We start from the raw sequence: 16,594 nt of genomic DNA, 5'->3' as shown, positions 1-16,594 counted from the left end.
AGTAAAGTTTATTCAGTTAATTTTAGGGAACGTTGTGGAGTGAAAGAAGATGGTCTGTCGAGGATGGAGAAAGGTATGTGGAGATGGTTTGGACATACAGAGAGGATGAACGGAAGGAGATGGACGAAACAAGTATACAAGGCGAGTGTGGTGGGAGAGTTGGAAGGGGTGTGCCTCAGCGAACGTACCTCAATCAGATTGAGGACGTTTTTAGCAAAGGCCAGCTTAGGAGCACCCTAATTAAGTTAATAACAATGCACCTACCTATGTAGTTTAATAACAAACTACCTATATAGTTTAAGTTTAAAAAATTTGGCTCTCGAAAGAAATTTCAATCGTTGTACTGTTGATATTTGGCTCTGTTGACTAATGAGTTTGCCGACCACTGGCCTAGAGCATCATTGCACCTGTGATGTGATTGAAACGCGACAAGTGGGCCGGGCAGCTTGCAACTCATCTGGGAAGGCTGTTTGGGGGGGAATCAAAAGGAGCAGAAACCAGCCTGGAGGGCCCCCTCCACCCCCCCGCCAGTGAAGTGTGAGAAAACAGAGTGAGCACAGATAATTCCTCCCAGAAGTCTCCAGGGGAGGGTCACCCAGGGTCAAGAGAGATTTTTTTTAAAAAACAAAGATCTTGAGCTTGTTTCGGCATTGATGGGAAGGAGCCAGGTGTGGGGAGGGGAGGAGGTGAAAGTAGAGGACAGGGGTAGTTGATTGATGGTGGAAGGTCCCTGAGAAGGGGAGTGTGGATGAGGGCACAGGTGGAGGGGTCGCTGCAGGTGAGAGAGGGGGCCCATCCCCAGGTGTGGCTATGGATGTTTACCATAAGCCATGCCAGGTTCTTAGCGAGGTGGCCGGCACGTCGTACAAACTGTATAACCTATTGATGCAACTTCTTATACTTAAACCATTAACATTAGACCATTCTTACATTCCTGGGACAAAGTCTACTGGACGCGGATGAATCATTAACAGGCTCCTGAATTTGACCGGCGAGTATTTTATGTATTTAGAATTTCCATATCTGTGCTCAGAAGTGAGACAGGTCGGTCATTTCATTGTGAGGTTAGCTTGGATAGATTTTTGGTGACGGGATTGCTTTTAGCTTCGTGAGATTATATGGGTCTCTTGGTCTTTTTCTGTGCTTTGGAAGCGTTGTACATCTGTTCCTTCAATATTCTAAATAGCTCACCTATAAAACTGCTGGGCCTGCAACCTTCTTTTGAAAGTATTTTTATAGAAATGCCAATGTATTCTGTAATTATTGAAGTTTTTGATAATTTACAGTTTTCCAGAAAATTCCAGATCATTGAGATTTTAAGAGCATTAGCATAATTATATATATATATATTACTCTTTTTGTAATTATATCCTTTGTCGTGTAGCTTGTATTTTGTATGTTTTTATTTCATTAGAGTCACCAGATTTCTGAAGTGTATTTTTCAAATCAAGTCACACTTACTTGTCAGCTCTGTTTTTCGTAGAGCTGCGTTAAGTTTGGCTTTATCTATTTTATTCTATTGGGGTTGCTTTTTCCTCCTTCCCTAATTTATTGAATTGAATACTTAAATTATATGTGGTGTAGCTCTCCTTTTCTATGCACAATGCATTTAATACTATGAATCTGCCTTGGAGAATGGCTTTATTCTTACCAGGTTTTTACTTTCATTACTTTCCAAATATTCTGTGAATGTATTTTATTCCTTTATGTTCCAAGCGCTAAGAAGAATTTTTTTTAATTTAATTTTTTAAATCAGAAAACATGATCTGTGAAATTCATGTTTTTGGGGCACACTAGGATGTTTATGGCTGAAGTCCATGGATGCTCGAAAATAAGGTGAATTCTTCACTTGTGTGTACAACGCTAGACATTTTATTGATATTATTACTCAGAGAGTCTTTGCCTTTTATTAGATTACTAGAGGCCCGGTGCACGAATTTGTGCTCCAGTGGGGTCCCTCGGCCTGGCCTGCGCCCTCTCGCAATCCGGGACCCCTCGGAGGATCTCAGATTGCCAGTTTCGGCCCGATCCCTGCAGGCCAGGCCAAGGGACCCCACCGGTGCACAAATCCGTGCACCAAGCCTCTAGTATGCATATAAGATCTTTGGTTAATCTCTTCCCGCCCCCCTTCCCTCTGAGATTCATCAGTCTGTTTCATGTTTCCATGCCTGTGCACTGAGTGTCTGCCCCCTGGTGGTCAGTGTGTGTCATAGCTACTGGTCGAACGGTCAAACGGTTGAACGGTCGCTTAGGCTTTCATATATATAGATCTCACCCATGTACAGTGGGTTCTCTCTGTCCTCTTATTTTACGCTTTCTGCTTCTTAGCTTGCTTATTATCCTTCGCACCCATTTCCTGCTGTCTGTCTGAAGCACTGCTCTTTGGCCTGTTCTGGTGGAGAGAGGAAGGCACGTTTGGGGTGATGTATTTGTTGACTCCCTCGAGTGTGGCGATGGCTGAACAGGTGTGCATCTATGTCTAACGGATGAAATTGTACGCTGGAATATGTGCAGTTTGTTGTATGTCTATTATGCCTCAGAAATCTGTTTTAAAAATGCCTGCCACACTATTCGAAAGAATTTGAGTAGGGCCTCAGCTGCCCTCCCTAGCAGTGGCCCAGCTTTGTGCGAACATCACGGGTGTATGCATCTCCCTCTTTCTTACACAGCTCCTTCATCGAATATATCTTGGCGTGTATTTTAGTTCTACTAGTGATCTCTGTGCAGAGCCAGCAAGGCCATGGGTGAGGCTGAGAGGGGGCGGTGAAGGATTTAGAAAAGACAGACATGAGAATAAAGCTGGGGCTAGGTGGGACGCTGCTTCTCTGATGAAGGGACAGCACCACAGCCCACAAGCCGAGTCTTTATTTTATAGCCAGATTCCATGAGGCAAAGTAAGGCAGTGGTCAAGATGTTTACAATGTTCTCACGGGCTCTGAATCTACTCAGTTACATGCACCTGATCAAGGTTTGTTTACTTGCTGCATCTCCCGCAGCCCATATATCACTTAGCCACGTGGGACCACAGGTTCAAGCTTACAACTATAGCCTTTGGCTGTAATTGTGCTGGGACTTGCACGTGGCTTTGCCGCTAGAGGATCGTGCCCTCTCGTTAGTCCCAGGCTTGAACCTGTCCAAACGCTGTTGCCGCTCTCCACAATCTCCTTTAAGATCATCAACTGCACACTGGGGCCTACATTTCCATACTTGCCAAAATCAAGAACCATATCATAAGGCCTGACCAATTGCCATGTGTTTGTAGTAACTTGTCATGCTTTCCTGCCCCTGCCCCTACCCCCACCAGGTCTTCGTTATTTCAATTCAGGATTATAAATCCAGCCTTTTCCAATTTTTTTAATTTTATCAATCTTTTTCTTATGAACTTTGGGGTGTTCTGTTTCCCTGTTTATAGCAGCCTCTATGCCTCCACCTACCTCTCTGTCTGGCTCCCACGCTGCCCGCCAGCCCCTGTACGCTGCGACTTTCCCGCCTCGAGGTCTTCATTTTGTTCCAGGAGGTAACATGAGCCATAATTTCCCTCGTCTTGCCTATCCAAGGAGACCTCCGTGCAGCCTTCACTCATGAATGACTCATGGCTGGTGGGTAACTCTTGGCCCACAAACGTGCCCCTCAAAATCCTGAAGGGACCCTTTATTTCCTCCTGATTGTCGTCCTCAGAGGAGGCCTCTGGGGCGAGCCCGTTTTCCCCCTCTTTTGGGGCCACCTGTTTTTAATACCCTTTTGCTCAGGGAAGAAAAAGTGGGAAACACAAAGAAAAATAACGGATCGCCTATAATCACCCCGAACACAGGTGAGATGTACCACTTGGGGGTCCACCTTTTTTGACCTGCTTTTTCCCTGCCAGAGACACAACCAGGTGCACAAGCCGAACTGAGGGCGAGACCTACTGACGGGGACGTGCAGGCAGCATTCGGGGAACCCTTCTCAGCTACTTGGAAGAGCAGTGGCAAGTCCATCTGCTTCCCAATGCACTTGCTATTCGTAGGGCATCACCTGCCCCTTGAGCTCATGAAATTAAGCAAACATCTAAAGCAGCGGTTCTCAACCTGTGGGTCGCGACCCCTTTGGCGGTTGAACGACCCTTTCACAGGGGTCGCCTAAGACCATCCTGCATATCAGATATTTACATGACGATTCATAACAGTCGCAACATTACAGTTATGAAGTAGCAACGAAAATAATTTTATGGTTGGGTCACAACATGAGGAACTGTATTTAAAGGGCCAGAAGGTTGAGAACCACTGGTCTAAAGAATAACCTTGATTACTGACCTGTATGGGACGACCTCACGCCTCCCTGTTGAGGAAAAAGGGAATCTGTCCCTTCATGGGTGGTATCCGTGGCTGAAGTCGGAAACCGGGGTCTCTTGTCACCTCCTCCCCCGTGACCACCCTGGCGTGATGATCGGGGTGAAGTCCTGTCCTTGAGTCTCTCCCTCTCCTCTCCCGCTGCCCCTGTCCTAGATGAGGTCACCCCCTCTCTCACAGGGACCACTGCCTTGTCTCCTCCACTTTGCTCTTCTCCCTCTCACCCTGGGTACATCACGTGCCTCCCGGCTCCCGGATGCTTCACCTGAGTCCTTAGGTCTTTCCACCTCCTGTGTTCGCCCTTCTTCCAGAACGTTCTTACCTTCCACGACCATCTCCTCCTCATCGCCTCCTCTCTGTAGCCCTAATTATTCCCAGAGCAAATTCCTCCATCCAGTTCAGTGTTATGTCTACACCTACGTCAAAGACCACCTCCTCCAGGAAGCCTTCTCTGACTTCCTCTAAACTCCCCAGCACCGTCTCTATCTTTCTCTGTAACACCTGCTACTTTGGAGGATGGCTTTAAAAGGTGTTTCCCAGGGGCCAGTATAATTTACAAACCAAAGCTCCGTGTGAGCGACCTGTGTGGAACATATGTTCTTTGGGAGGGAAATAAAATAGTTAATGAATCTGGAACTTTTCTGGAAATCTAAGATATGTGTTGCTAGATTGCTCTTCCCCCACTAAGAGAATGCATAGCAAAAAGGAGCCAGGCAGCCCTGCCACCTATGTACTCCCTGGGCAAGCCACCTGCCCTTTGGGCCTCGAGTGTACTATGTGTGAAGTGAGGGAAATAATGTTGCTGTGGGTGGGCGGCGGGGGGGGGGGGGGGGGGGGGGAGGGGGCGCACCTGGTAGGAGAGTGAGGAGTGGGAGTTAACGTGGTTATGATAAATGAAAGTGGGCTTCAGAAATGACAGAATCTGTCACTGCTTGATAAGAAATCCCTTGTGGTTGGCTCGGTGGGTGCCTCCTCCCCGAGTCCCTCCGTGCCCAATGTCCCCGACATGGGAGACTACCCAAGGCCTGAGAATTCCTGTTGTCACCATGTAGCCATCTCCCCTCCCCGGGAGACAGATGGGATTAACAGATTGTAACTATTGTCTCTTGTTCTTCAGCAAGGTACACCAGGATCTGCGTGTCCCCTCGGGCCGCCGCGGGAAGGGAACGTGCGAGGTCCGCAAATACCCTCCGAGTTCTGCTTTGTTTAGAAACCAAGCTTGCTTGGGGTATCAGTGCTCAACCACGTGTGCCTGGGAACCCAAAATAACGGTGACTCAGGCGCAAGAGAAATCTATTTCTCCTTCACATTAAAGAAATCCCGGCGTAGGAAATACGGGACTGGTGTGGGGGACACAGGGACATCAGGAACCTGGGCCCATCCTAGCTTATTGCTGCCCCATGGGACCCTCACAACCTAAGACGGCTGCTGGAGTTCCAGCCATCACACCCATGCTCCAGGCAGCAGGACACAGGAAAGATTAAAGAAGGGTGTGCAGCCCTGGTTGCTGTTGCTCAGTGGTTAGAGAATCGGCCCTCACACCAAAGGGTTGCCAGTTCGATTCCCGATCAAGGGCATGTAACTGGGTTGCAGGTTCAATCCCGGGTTGGGGCATGTGCAGGAGGCAACCAATCGATGTCCCTCTCTCACATGGATGTCTCTCTCCTCCTCCTCCTCCTCCTCCTCCTCCTCCTCCTCCTCCTCCTCCTCCTCCTCCTCCTCTTCCTCCTCCTCCTTCTCCTCCTCCCCCTCCCTTCTTCCCTTCCAGTCTCTCTAAATATCAATGGAAAACCCACCCTCAGGTAAGGATTAACAAAAGAAGGGTGTGCTTCTAAGTTTTGAAGATGAATTCCTGGAAGTCCCACAGGACACTTCTGCTTAAACTTCTCATCAAGCATTGGCCATAAAGGATTCGCTTAGCTGCAAGGGAAGCGGGCAGGCAGTCTCCGGGTGGGTAGCAATGTCAGAGCTAAAAACCAAGGTACCAGCTAAGGTCAGCTGGCAGAAGGTCCCAGGGGCTCCGGAAGGGGAGCACCCGGGAACCTGTGCCCTGAACCTGGATCCGTCTCCAGCCCCCATTTCTCCTCTCTGTGCCCTGTTACCTCACCAGCAAAACGAAACGGAAAACCCCAGCCCCGGCGACCTCACGGGATCATTGCAGAATGCCTTGCCAGCTGTCAGACACTGAGCACCATGCACAGTGGGCATTTTTAAAGTCTAGTTTTAGTTCATCGGATGGAGAATGGAGAGACGTAGACCCCGGTGTCAGGGTCTTGGGGAGCCCCTTCTCTCTGGCCTCCGTTCCTCACTGTTCCCGGGGAGGCTCCTGTGTTGTCTCTTCTATGAACCAGGTCTTGTCCCCCTGGAGCCTCAAGGGCCCCCAGAGGCAGGTGTGGCTGGAGTCCTCGGTGCCGACAGCTGCGCGGAGCCTGTGACGCTGACATGGCCGCCTGTCCCCCTCCAGCCCTGCGTGTCGCGGGAGGCAGGGGAGACTGTGCCGTGTTGTCGTACTCAGGACTGCCCGCGCGGGGATCACGCTTGGGCTTTCTCTGAGGCTAAGTGCCCTGTCGGTGAGTAAACGTTCCCAGGGGAGGCATCTGTCTTGCTTATCGGGGCTGGGGCTCACGGACGTGTCCGTCCTGGGTGCCTGAGCTGTAAACCTCGGTAGGTGGACGGGAGAAGCGAGCCCTTCGCCATCTGTGCACTTTGTCGCCGTCACCCATGGAAGCGGTGGTTTTTAACCCCTGAGGACTCCCCTGGGGCTGCAAGGGAAAACAGACTCCGGGGAGCACCGTGGAGCTGTGCCAGGGTTTCCTGACATCTGGAATTGTCCCGCGGAACGTGATGGGAATCCATGTTCCCGGTAACATTCGTGGGTCCCAGAACCCCTGGTGCAGTTCCCGGGAGGCGGGGCCGGGGGGGGGGGGCAGCCATTCCACAGGTTGGGGGTGAGATCCCACAAGGTCCCGCCTGGAACTGGACAGGGAAGCCAGGAGGACCAGGCCCGGGACCGTGGCAGGCGCGAAGGGTCAGGGCGCGTGCGGAGGGAGCCAATGGATGTGTCTCTCTCACATCGATGTTTCTCTCTCTGTGTCTCTCCCCCTCGCTTCCACTCTCTCTAAAAATTAGTGGGAAAATATCCTCAGGGGAGGATTAACCAAAAAAAAAAATTTTTCCCCCAGTTGCTTCACAGTGCTCACTGAAAGGGACCCCATTAAGGCCATCAGCTCATCACAGACTGCCCCGCCTCTCCCCAGCCCACCGAGAGCCACACACTTGCCCACGCGACGAGACGTGGACCGCAGTGTGGTCTGCGTTCTGGTGTCCAAAAGCAACAGTAACGAGAGCCCGCAGGTCAGGGAGAGGGACCTGTGAGTGACCTCTACGGGCCAGAAGTGGCCCCAGAGGAAAGGGACGCTGCTCTTCTGTGCCCACCGCTGGGCTCACAGGTGCAGGCGCCCCACAAGCTCATGTGGTGGGGGCTGGAGGAATCTGGGGGAGAAGGGCCCCCAGGAGTAAGGCCTTTGGTAGGAGAGGCCAGGTTCCGGTGGGGAGACCCAGACCTCGGGCAGCAGGGTCCCGGATAGCTGCCTCCGTGGTCCTGAGAACCCCCTACCCAAGACCGCCGTGGGGCCTCAGGCTAGGTCAGGCGCCTCTCCTGGGTCCCCGCCGCCCCGGGCATCCCCTCCATGACCCCAACTCCAGGGTTCCACGTTCTCGCCCATCTTCTGAGTCCCTTCCCAGGCTGGGGGCTCCGTGGGCACCCCAGGGCCCCACGTGGACGTGCTCAGGATCATGGCTGAGTGAACGAAAGAGGAAGAGAAGGGTTTTTTTCAGATCTTTGGAGGCTGGGGATGAGGACCAGGCCTGGATGGAGGAGGAGGAGACAGAAGGAGGGGGCCTCCTCCTCTGCCCCCCGCAGGCTCCCTCAGCCCCGAGCGGGTGGGCCCCAGCGAGGAAGCCGGCAGACAGCAGCGTCCGGACTGCCGGGAGCCGTGACTCAGCGGCCATCTGTTATCTAATGAGAAAATGACAAGCCAATTGGCGTGTTCCCCCTTCTCTTTAATGTGGCAGATCGAGAAATGTGACTTTCCTGATCTCTGTTTTAATGATTCTGACTTGCTCACTCTTAATTCTCTTAATCCAGCGGCAGCTAACGCTGTGATTTGCCCAGGAATTCCTACGGGGCTTCTTTGGATTTTGCTTGGGGGGGGGGGTTCTGGGGGGTAGGAGGGTTTTGCCAGATTTCACCCTTCCTGACTGCCTCTGGAAGGGGCCAGTCCAATCCCGGATTCACTGCCTGAATCACAGAGAAGTGGAGCCTCCCAACGCCCCCCAAACCCTGCCCACTTCAGAGAGGACAGGCCCCCGTGGACGGTGACAAGTGGCCTTGCAGTGGGATGAAGCCTAAGGCCGCACCAACCAGGCAGGCGGGTCCCTCTCCCTCTCAGGCCTGGGGTCGGGGCTGCAGAAGGAAGGAGCCTGCTGGTCCCTGAGGGCCCCCCTGTGGGCGCGACCCTGAGACTGGACCCTGCAGTCTGGGCTTCTGGGTTTTCTAGTGGTTTGGACAAGCACCACGCTCCGAGCTTTGCGATCTGACCCTGCCTCCAGCACTCAGCCCTAACCTGACCTCAGGCAAGTCCCCCAGAGTGGAACCCCACCTTCCTCACTGAGCCCTGAGGCATGGGCACAGTCTGGGGTGGCGGGGAGAGAAAGCCGCACCCAGGAGAGGTCACCGTTACACACTCCTCCTGCCCTGGCTCCCTCAGAAGGTGTTTTTTTTCATTTAAATGCTTTATTGTTTAAGTATCACATGTCTCCTTTCCCCGCACTGACCCCTCCCCTGCAGAAGTGTTGCAGTAGCTTCAAGCTCAGGAGACCCCGGGCACAGTGAGAAGACTGGGTTCTGGGCTGAAACAAGCCAGGGTTTGCATCTGTTTACCGGCCGTGTGACTCCGGGCGAGAGACCCCTCTGAGACTCAGTTTCCCCACCTGTTCAGGGCTGAGAGGCCCACTCACCACGGCATGTGGAGTCGGTGAGATCCCACGGGCCAAGCAAAGGCGAAAAGCCAGGGGCTACTGTGTCTGGACTGCGTTTTCCTCATTGGCAACAAGTTCAGCCCCAGTGCCCAGGTGCCGTGCCCACGGCTCCCCGCACGGAGCCACCAGCCCCAACCTGGACGGAGGGCCCGTGGGGGCAGGGGGGCTGCGATCTGGCCACGTGCTCTGCCTCCCGTCCAAAAGCCCTGCTCACGTGACCACCACCATCGGCGGTGGATTGATGAAATTAAGCACAGATGGCTACTTTGTTGCTGTTCTTTGAACTGACAGCTGCTGGTATAAAAATAAATTAAATTAAATTTCACATAAGTCAGACTTTTCTGTATTTTTTTTTTTTAATGAACTAAGTTTTTTCTGTGTTGTTGTCGTTAAATTGTTTTCTTTCTTTCTAACATACGGAGACAGAGAAAACTCCAGGGCAGCAGAAACAAGAATTCAAAAAAAAAAAAGAACTCGAAGGCGACCCTGCTTTTGGAGAAAGTCCCAGCCCCCCTTCCCGAAGCCCCGCTCCGCTCCCGGAAGCTTTGGAAGGCCACGGAGCTGCAGGGGGCAAAGAATCTTGGCTCCTTTGCCTTAAGGGCCAGGGAGTCGAATGTTGCTGGGTTGGGGCCAGGTTCGGCCACCAGCGACCGTGTCCTTGGGCCAGTCATTGTCCCGGGAGTGAGGATGGGAGTAACAGTGCCGGCTCGGAGCGCCCAGGTGGGCAGGGGTCCTCAGCTTGTGAGCTGCCCGAGGCTGAGCCCGCAGAGCATCCTCACCCCCATGGACGGATTATTATGAAGATTAAACCGAGAGTAGCTGGAAGGATGCCTCCAGCCCCACCTGGCTCCCAGCAGGCTCTCAAAACCCAGCCTGCGGCCTCCCCCACCCACTCAGCCCCTCCTGCCGGCCTTCCCACACTCCGCTCTGGGTGCGTTCTGGGCTCAGCCACGTGCACACACAGGAGAAGGAGGGGGCGTTGCTTGGTCTGGAGCAGGCAGCCCCATCCCCTGCCCCAGGGTGTCTGTTCCCTCCCTGTGGCTACATCCGTAGACAGCCCACCTCCTGGTCACGGCTGACAGGCCCCGGTGAGCGCCGGCCCAGGCAGCCACCCCCTGAAGAGTGGTCCCACTCCTCGGACTCAGAACCCACTTCCGTCCCCTTGGGCAGAGGAGGAGGAGGAACTGGAGCCCCTTTCAGGGTTCCTGGGCCCCAGGCTCGGGCGACTCTGGGGAACGAGGGGGGGAGGCCAAGGAGCAGGCCCTAGACACGCTGTCGCTGGAGGCCTGTAAGCCGGCTCATTAGAAAAATGACGCCACACCACCATGCACCGCAGTTCTCGGAGCCGCTCTGCCTAGTTTCATGCAAAGCGAGAAACAGAAATTGCTCTTGTTGGAGAGATGCTCACGCCTGCCTGCCAGCCGCCAGCAAGGTGGCCCCGAGAAGCCCTGAGTGCACCCCCTACAGCCCATCACCACTCCAAATCCCACTCTCTCTGCCCCAAGGGCCTGCACTAGTCAGAGAAACATCTGATAGAACTTTCTGCCAAAGGTCAAAAAATACTCTGTACTTCGCTGTCCCCTACGGCAGTCGCCAGCCACATGGCTTATTCATTTACCAGCCACTGGGAAGGCCGCTACTCCAGCTGAGGAAGGGAGCACTTTAAATTGTATTGGATTTTAATGCAAATAGCCACAAAATGGGACCATGAGTCTTTACCTCCCAGGGATCTTGAAGGGTGAGTGAGACCAGTGGATTTAAGGAAATGTCATCAACTAAACACTGGGGAAGAAACGCAAAGGATTCCTTTCAGCAGCCGTTGGTTCGTTTCTTTCACCCCAACTAGCAAGTCCCTACGAGGTCCTGGGCACTCCCAGGGCACAAGGGGGAAGACTCTGGGGGTGCAATCACCCCAAAGAGAAAAGGGCAGTCCAGTCCGTGAGCGCAAAGATGTGGGTTCTATTCCTTGAAGAACAGCAGCTCCGGAGCGGCCCAGGTGGTCCTTGGTAGGCAACTTGAGCGGGGCCTTTTCTCACCCCCTGACATTACCTTACCCCAGAGGTGGGCCACCGGGGCCCAAGCCGGAGGCCTCGGCTGCTGCCCAGCCTTTGGGGAACCGTGATGGAGGCACAGGGTGCACCCGACTCTCACGACAACACATTATCAGCAAGAAATGCAACTGACGGATTCCTTCCGCGGGGTCCTGACCCAGCCCCAGGTGCTTTCCAATCAGGTGCTTTCTTTTCCCTCCATGGAGAGAGGAGGCCGAGTGTGAAACAGCTCTGCTAGCTCTCTGCGGGTCCCAACCTGAGCACGCGTTTCTCTTCTCTTGGCTTGGCTTCCAATTTCTATGAAGCAGAACTTGAATCAGGTGAGCTTTCTGCTATGTAGCAGCTGTGACTTTCTCCAGTTCTAAAAACAACAACAGTATCACAACGGGAGTAGTGATGATGATGATGGTGATGGTGATGGTGATGATGGTGATGGTGATGATGGTGATGGTGATGACGGTGGTGGTGAGTACCGTGGGAGGAGTGTTTACTTGTTGCCAGATCCGAGGCTAATCGCTTCACAGGTATGTTTTAACTCCCATCCATGAGGCAGGCCGATCACTCCCTTTTATAGGTGAGGAAGCCGGGCTGGGAGAGGGGAGCGGATGCCCCAACGCACAGAGCCCACCAGTGCAGCCAGCGGACACTCCAAACCTACCCACAGTGTCATGTCACCAGCCCCGTCTTCTCGCCTCACAGGGATTGGAGGGCCTGAGAGATTGTCCCGCATGGAGTCCCATGTCAGACCTGCAGGCAGCATCTGATCCCAGACCCTCAGTCAAAGGTGGGGAGTAGTGAGTGGTACCTCAGACGACTCAGGGGAGAGGAGAGAGAGGTTTCTGTCACTGTAATGTGCTGATCTTGGTTCCTGGCTGATCTGGGCAGGCCTGTGGTATGGAGGGAGCCCCTGGAGCTAGCTGACAGACAGACAGACAGACAGACAGACAGACCTATGGGAAATTCCTGCTGTGCTGTTGCTCTCTGAGCAACCTTAGCTGAGGCTCCCCAGTTCTCCGAGTCTGTCTTTCCATCTGAAAATGGGGTGCCCATGCTCCCTCCCGCTGAGGGGACCATGGCTACAAGGCTGGCACGGGGACCCAGCAGTCCAGGCCTGGCTCTGGGTGCACCCCGGGTGCCCGGTCCAAGGACTGATGACCGCCGTCCTCTCAGCGCATGTGCACACATGCTCTTGAGGCTCAGAGTCCTGGTGGGGGAGGGCTGCCTGCTGCTAAGGCAGGCCCTGGGGAAAGGCATGCAGCCCTGAACCCACTCAGGCCCCTCCCCCTGGGCCGTCTTCAGGGCTCAGTCCCAGTCCCAAGGCCAGGAGAGCCTGGCAGCGCCCGCCCCAGTAGCACCAGGAGAGGAGGATTTCAAGTAAATTCAAAACAAGCATGTGTGTTTCCCCTTTGCCCATCTGTGGCAGGTTCTCGAGGCGCCAGCTCTTGGAGGCGGAAGGAACAAGGCGGAAGTAGAATGGCTCTTGGAAAAGCTGGAAAAATTAGCAATTAGGAGGGGAAATTGTAATGAGAAAATGAGCCTTAATAAGGCAAACACAATACTGCCGAGGCTTTTTTTCTTGCGCTCTCGCCGAAAACAAGCGGTGACTTCATGTCTGGGTTTCTCTGCTTTCCTGTGGCAGAGCCAACTGAGAAAGAGCCGGAGAAAAATGTCTCCATTGTCCCTAGACAGGGTCCCTGGCATCCGGGAAAGAAAAGGCCTGCTCCAACGGGATGAGCAGGGGAGCTGAACCCGCTGCTTCTGTGGGCACCCACTCTGCTCTGGGCCCCGCCCACTGCACACAGACCCTGCCAGTCAGCATGGGCTAGGTCACGCTGCGGTAACAACCCGGCTCTCAGAGCCTGCACACAACACAACTCCATCAATCTGGGCTTCTTGATGTCCCGCACTCATTTCACACTCAGCCAACATTGCTGGAGCACGGGCTCTGCGCTAGGCCCTGGGGACACTGGGCACGGGCTCTGCGCTAGGCCCTGGGAACACTGGGCTGAGTAAAGCACACCCAGTCCCTGCCGCTGTGGAGGTCACGTTCTAGACAACAAGCAAGTGCATCAACAAGACAATGACTGATTATGAGCCCCAGAAGGAAAGCAGCAGACCTATGAGGCGAGCTGGCTGAGTGAGCAGATGAATGGATGAGTACACACATGAGTAAATGAATGTTTTCCACCCTGACCCCTCAAGGCCCGCCTCAAGGGCCCTCGGTTCCAATATCCCTGGGCCTTATGCATTAATATCTTTAAGGGCCAGCAGACAGTCACCCTCAATTCGGAGACACTGCCTCTTTTATAAATATTGACTAGAGGCCCAGTGCATGAAATTCGTGCATGGCAGGGGGAGTCCCTCGGCCCAGCCTGCACCCTCTCCAATCTGGGACATCCCTCTCACAATCAGGACTGCTGGCTCTCAACTGCTCGCCTGCCTGCCTGCCAGATTGCCCCTAACTGCTTCTACCTGCCACCCTGATCACCCCCTAACTGCTCCCCTGCCAACCCGATTGCCCCTAACTGCCCTCCCCTGCCAGCCATCTTGTGTCCACATGGGGGGGCCATCTTGTGTGTCGGAGTGATGGTCAATTTGCATATTACTCCCCCCCCCCATCAGCTGTATCATTTTTTGTTTGTTTATGTAAATAAAAGCACACGCTGACACATTCCTCCCCCGACCCCTGCAGGTCTGTATTTTGCTTCTCACTTGGCCTCATGCTCTGAAGACCTTCACAGCAGCACACAGCTCACTCTAGCTCAGAGCTGCCTGGTGTCCCAGCAACCCCAGGCGCAATAACCCAGGCCCTCCCACCCTCTGCCCTGCGGGCTCTGCCCCGGGAGCCATGGTATATGTAGGTCGCTGTGCAGGTGGCCAGTGTGACCGAGTTACCAAGCTGGGGCTGCAGGCCAGGTCCCTGTGTCTCCCTACCTGTGGAGACAGATCCCTCCCCAATGCTGCCGCTTCCACACCCACCTCAGGCTGCAGCACCTGATCCCAGGCCCAGCCCAGTGCCTCTGGCCTGCGGACGGTGTGCTCATCCGCGGGGTGAGAAATGGAGTCTGTTAGTCTCAGTTACATTCCTGTTGTTGGGAACGACGAAGAGCCACTGGACTGTGTGTTCTTGGAAGAACGATCCGGACCTCTCATCCAACATCCACCGGAACACCCAGCACCGGCTTTGGGAGGCGCCTGGTGAGACCGCATCTGGCACCGCCCTCCCCTCCCCGCCCCTCCGCCTCGTGGCTCCCTCTGGGTGAGGAGGAAGCGCACAGCAGGGGGAGACCCGCTGAGGCCGGCTTCCTGCTCCTGTTTGCTGGCTGATGCGGTGGCCCAGGGGGCTTGGCTGATGCCAGCGTGAGCCAGTCAGGCTGAGCCAGGGCGATCCTAGCGGCGCCATCTCAGCACCCGGGCCCCTCCCCACCAGGCCAGCGTCCCTCCCCTCTGAGCAGGGTTCAGTGAGCGGCCTGCCAGGCTGTGAAGACCCTGGAGCCTTCCTGTGGCCCCCACCTCAACCCCTGTGCTCACAACCACCTTTGTCGCAGCCACAGGCCCCTGGTCTCCTCAGAGGTAACCTCGCCCAGGGTGCAGGCTGCCTCCGCTGGCGGAAGCCAGTTGCTGAGGGCTGGAAATACACAGACATTTTTAATGGAAGCAAAATGGGGCAATGGAGAAACCAAGATGGCGGCATAGGTAAACACCGGAAATTGCTGCCTCGCACAACCACTTCAAAAATACAACTAAAAGGCAAAATGGACAGCATCCAGAACCACAGGAAGGCTGGCTGAGTGGAAATTCTACAACTAGAAGGAAAGAGAAAAGCACACTGAGACTCAGAGGAGGTGCAGAAGTAAAGTGTAGAGGGATGGAGGTGCAGGTGAAAAGGGCTGGCAACTGAGGACACGGTTGTCTTTGTCAATCAGGAGGGAGTCTCAAGCTCCCAACTGCTCTGAACTCCAGTTCTGGGCGAGTCTCTGGGGAGAAACTGGACTGTCTGGCATCGGGCAGAACTCAAGGGTGGCTTTCTCTCAGAGGTGCTTGCAGCAATTACCAGGACACTGAGACACGGGGCCCCTTAGGGCAGGGCTGAGAATCAGCCATAGCTGCTTGCTCTGCCCTGTTGATCCCCTGAGAACCCGGCCCACCCAAGCTGTGTGCAGAGGCTTTTGCATATGAAAGGCCTGGCCCTTTGCAACCTGATAATTACCTAACAAACTGCAGCTGGGTCAGAGAGACCCAGAACTTCCAAAAGAAGGCCCAAGGCCCCACTGCAGCTTGCATTGCTTCACAGCTGGGCCTCATCTGGGCACCTCCAAACCCCAAACAAAGAAAAGGAATCTGCAGATCTCTCCGTAGCCCCTGCTAGGTAGCCTCAGGCAGAGGCTAAATTAGCACCTCCTTAGAGATCCAAGAGCCAGTGTACCCAGTGGTCAGAGTGGGACCATCCAGATTACAACTCCTCAGATCCATAACGGGCACACTCAGGGGGCAGACTCAGTGAGCACCAAAGCCCCACTGAAGCAAATCTTGCCCCAGAAGGGTGTCTCCAGCACAGAAGTTCTCCCACCGTAGACACAGCTGTTTCTCATAGCCAATTGGCCTGGAGGTCAATTCCTCCCAGTGATACCTACAACAATCAAGGCTTAACTACAACAAGAATGTGCACAAAGCCCACAAAGGGGTGCACCAAGAGTGTCCACCTCAGGTAATTGGGGAGGCTGAGCCACTGGGCCCTATAGGACACCTAGCACAGAAAGCCACTCTATCAACACAGGGAAGCATAAAAAATGCAGAGACAAAGAAACAGGTCACAAATGACAGAAATGGAGGAAAGCAAACTACAGGATATAGAGTTCAAAATCACACTTATAAGGTTTTTCAAGAATTTTCTAGAAACTGCCGATAAATTTAGTGAGACCCTCAAGAAATCTAGTAAGACTCTTGAGGTTATGAAAAAGGACCAACTAGAAATTAAGCATACACTGACTGAAATAAAGAATACTATACAGACTCCCAACAGCAGACCAGAGGATCACAAGAATCAAGAGCCTCCTGAGCTTAATTACTTAATCAAACCCTGGGAGTACTTAATGATACCACGCTAGTGAGCCTGTGAGCTAGAGGCGGGCCAGTGCGAGCGAGCTGGAGGTGGGATATTACTCTTTTATTAGA

General features: G+C 53.7%; 1 long non-coding RNA gene across 1 annotated transcript; it reads left to right on the top strand.

Annotated features, from left to right (window-relative positions):
- The first annotated feature begins 6,111 nt into the window (after positions 1-6,111).
- Positions 6,112-8,957, top strand: LOC118664951. The gene is made up of 3 exons (XR_004970470.1): positions 6,112-6,898; positions 6,997-7,191; positions 7,511-8,957. It is a non-coding gene; the product is annotated as an uncharacterized LOC118664951 (long non-coding RNA).
- The last annotated feature ends 7,637 nt before the right edge of the window (positions 8,958-16,594 follow it).

Source organism: Myotis myotis, unplaced genomic scaffold (genome assembly GCF_014108235.1).
Source record: "Myotis myotis isolate mMyoMyo1 unplaced genomic scaffold, mMyoMyo1.p scaffold_m19_p_1, whole genome shotgun sequence".
In the NCBI taxonomy this organism is placed as follows: domain Eukaryota; kingdom Metazoa; phylum Chordata; class Mammalia; order Chiroptera; family Vespertilionidae; genus Myotis; species Myotis myotis.
The sequence above is the reverse complement of the archived record's forward strand: the minus strand, read 5'-3'. Positions and strand labels throughout refer to the sequence as shown.